Consider the following 4,206-nt stretch of genomic DNA (forward strand, 5'->3'; position numbering starts at 1 on the left):
ATATTTTAGAACTTTAGATTTTAAATTTTTGAGCTAAATGTTTAAGAGTCCTTTCAAATCAGATAAAAATTTATAAAAAAAATCAAAATTCACTATAAAAATAAGCTAGAAACACCTGTTTATGTAACTGGCAACAATGGAGCAAATGAAATAAAAAAACGCTAATACAAAGTTCTATTCTCTATTTTCATTTCAATTGAAGATAGAAGTCTTGAGAGAAGAAGGAAAGACATAATTATTTAACAATATATTGCCTCTCCCTTAAAAAAAAAACCATTAAATATATTTTCTAACTCGCTTCCGATAGGTTTCAAAAATGTTACGAAAATCTTCGTGGTAGCAATCCATATTAAAACAATCCCTTCCTACTTGCGGTCTGAATCATGAAAATCCTAGAAAAAAAAATTCCCGGTCTGAAGTGAACGAACTATCGAATTTTTGGAAATACTTCTGGACCTGAAAAGGTAAAGTGCGTTTCGTACTTGTGATATAGCTCAGTTGGCAAGTCAGTTGCTTCCTGAGCCGATGTCCGTGAGTTTGAGCCCAAGAGTAAGCATAAGTTTTTCAATGACTGTCCGCCAACTGCATCGGTGATATGAATTACGAATGACATAAAAGTATTAAAACGACTATAAACGAAACAAAAAAAAAAAAGAAAGTGCGTCTCGAATTCGGAAATCATACTGAAGTAAGAATATAAAGTATTTTACAAGAATTAAAAAAAAGGCTTAAAGTTACTTTCGTTCGAAAACTACCAATACATGTAGTTTTTATATGTATTTTCCTAGAGCCACACGAAAAGTGAATTCTGAGGAAGATACAATATGATAAAAAATTATTGAAAAGTAAATTTCTTCTCTAAACTTAAAGTTGCATCAGTGTGCAACAAGATTTCATTTTAAATTTTAATTTTTTTTTTTGAATTTGAACATTTTCACGGGTTTATTTTGTAAAAAAAATACTCTCAAGCTAAAAAATAAAAGTCTGATTTTTGTTTTATGAATAATTAATACTGAAAGTTTGAAAAAAAAACTCGTTTATATGGTTCGCAATTTTTTAAGAAAAAAGTTTTTCGTGAATAGCGCGCACTGAAAAATCTTTTCACACTTTAATGTGTAAAATTTCACACATTATCGAGATAAACAGACTAACACATTAAATGTGTGAAGGTACAGCTGCACAATAATGCCGCTGCACATGGAAATGCCGTTTTAGGAAACAAATTTGCGCTTTTCACACATTTTGCAAAAAGCGTTTGAAATAGAAAAATGTGTGAAATGAAGTGCAGCAAATGAACTCAGCATTTTTATTCACGATTATGAAACACACACAACAATTGGTAGTTTTTCGATGTGCTTTTATTAATAAAACTTTACATAAAATTATAAACAGAAGCACTTATTAGGATTATACAGCCTAGAAGGCAGGTATAAGAGAGGACAGCTGGTATAATTCATTATCTAGAAAAAAAGCATCAAAAATGAACACGAGTTGATGTTTTTCAGATAAAAAATCAATAGCGGTAATTTTCCTTCTTCTTAAGTTAGACTGTTGATGACGATCTAGCCTTAAACATTATCTATTTTGCTGCGTGATTTGTTAGTACTTAGCTGAAACAAAAGTGATAAAGGAAAATCGAAAACATAAGTGTGGTTTCACACATTTTTTTCTTGATCCGCTATTTGAGTAAATGACAACTGTGTTTAAAAATCATACTTCAGTTTGAAAGCTCGATACATTTGCTGATAATGTGTGAAATAATTTTGCAGCATGTGTGAAATGATTTATCAGTGTGTTGGATAGGAGAGAGCTTCCTCTGGAATGTGGCAAAGTCTTAGAGATGTTCGATTTTTTTTCTTGAAATTGTTCGAAAAAAGATACCGTGTTCGGTATTTACAACTAAAAAAAGGGAAATACAATAGATTTTTTTTCATAATTAACCACATGCAATTGGTGATTGATGTTTGAAGAATTTTCAAAAATTCAATTTGAATGAACAAGCAATTCAATTTTTTTTTCAAATATGACAAGTGATAAGGTTAATAATACCGTATTTGTTTTCACCACCCGAAAGTGTTGCACCTTCCAAGCTGAAAACGAGCATGAATCGAGTTTTGCACTAATCTTTGTTGGTGTGCGTGAAATCGGCAGTGTCAACAGAAAACATCAAGCTGTCAAAAATCCATTACAGCTGGTATTTGTTTTCGTTTGACTTCGAAAATTGAAATGAAATTTACTTTAGTTGATCATTATCTTTTAAATTATATGAAAATTTTAGCATGAATTTATATATTATGTTGAATTGTGAAGATTTCAGATTTATTTTGCTTGGTAGATTCGCCTCTGGCTCTGATGATAACTGCAATACCGGCTGATTCTGGGTGGTCTATGTTTGCTGCTGCTAGACTGCAGACCCCATCTTGAAGGTTCCGGTATTTTGAACGTTTATTCCTCGCAAATACCTCGAGTACCTATTTCCGTTTTCAGATGACAAAAGAAAAATTCGTGGAAGTCAAATTGGCGAACTCAGATCGCGGAAGTCGGGAGAGGAAATTTTGCTAACAGACCGAAACGAACGAAATTCAAGCTCCCAATGCGGGTGTAGTCTCGAACTACCGTTTTTGAAGGGCAACGGGTGGGAATCCAGGACTTGGCGCAACCGAGTATCGTCACCCTAAAGCACAGCTCGAAGCTGGCTCGAAGCAGAGTAGCTTCGATGCAGCTGAACGCTTCTTGCTGTGGAGACCAACTTATAGGACCCTCCCGAACAAGAAAACTTTTCGGTTTGGGGGATTCCACCAGATCTTTGGGTTGGCCTTTTTGCACTCGGATTTGCTGCTCTTTTTCGGCATCGCCTGGAACCGATTGCAGCAAACCTTCTAGGCACATTTCTTCTTGGGAGCGTTGTTTGCTTTGGAACGTGCCATCCAGGTGAAATTTTTTAAAAACAAAAAATTATAATAAACATTAATAATAAATGTCTCAAAAAAGCATATAGAACAAGAGTACAGGAAAAAATATTGAATAAAAGTTTCGTCATTTGGTATATTTTTATAATTTAATCCAAAGTACACCTAATCCAATTTAGAAATATAATAATTTACAACATGCATTCCTTATACTCTGATAAATCACAATTTGCTAACAACCTCATCGACCTGTCTGACCCAATGTTTCCGTAGAAAATCTGTCACAACGGGTGCCACCAATTCCGGATCGGTCAAATGAATGTGATGGGAACCTTTCAGATACTTCACGCGGAACATGGAATTTCGCTTCTTAAGTATGGCGACCATTTCATCGAAGCCTTCTTTGGAACCAGGATAGGGTGAATCGATGGCCTTGATCACCAGCTGTGGCACCTTGATTTGCTTTGTCAGAGCGTAGTTCACTTTATCCGACCATCCGGAAATGTTGTTGTACTTTATTCGGTTATCACGATCAAAATAATATTTGCCGGGAAATTTCTTGGACGGTTTGATGTTTCTTTGCAGTAAATATGGACCAGTTTCTCTCGTTACAGACAGATTCCATGGTTCCTTCAAACAAACGATCCAGCATGTCCTCATACGTGTAGGCTGGTGGTTCCGATCTTTCGCGATTCCTTTTATCGGCTTCAAGCAACTTATTGGCCATCACAGTAGCCCAAGAAATAAATCTTTTCGGGTAATATGACTGCGGTTTAAGGGCATCAATTCCAATCAGAAACTCCACCTTATCTGGAAACATTGACGTGAACATGAAAGCTATGATTGCTCCCATAGAATGCCCCATCATTGCCATCTTATCCCACCGATATTCGTTCATTATGTGCAACAGAGGCGGAAACGGCACTGGTATTGAATCCGGAACAAGTTTCCGTTCTTCGGGATAATAAAGAGAAAAAAACAGCTCGAACGCAATTTTCGCGGTATAGAAATAAACCAACCATCTGATATTTGTTTACATCGGGAAGCACGTGCTGTCAAAATTCATGATAGTATTGGTGAGAGCGTAAGCAACACCGAATATTTTCAGAGTGTTCCACCGTCCACTTTATGGTGCACTACCAGTGGACTACTCATCCTGAAAACGAGCATGAAAACAGCAAAAAGTGCACTACCGGTAGTGCCCCGGTGCACCACCACACGAAAACGAATTCTCTATAAGACTCAAAACAACGTCTCCAAATAGACTAAAATTATGTATATTTTAATGTACAAATTT

The 4,206-nt window shown here is 35.7% G+C and overlaps 1 pseudogene; it reads right to left on the reverse strand.

Annotated features, from left to right (window-relative positions):
- Positions 1–3,045: 3,045 nt before the first annotated feature.
- LOC129740935 (probable serine hydrolase) lies at positions 3,046–3,935 on the reverse strand (annotated as a pseudogene).
- Between the last annotated feature and the right edge of the window lie 271 nt (positions 3,936–4,206).

The sequence above is a fragment of the Uranotaenia lowii genome, chromosome 2 (assembly GCF_029784155.1).
Source record: "Uranotaenia lowii strain MFRU-FL chromosome 2, ASM2978415v1, whole genome shotgun sequence".
Taxonomy (NCBI): Eukaryota; Metazoa; Arthropoda; class Insecta; order Diptera; family Culicidae; genus Uranotaenia; species Uranotaenia lowii.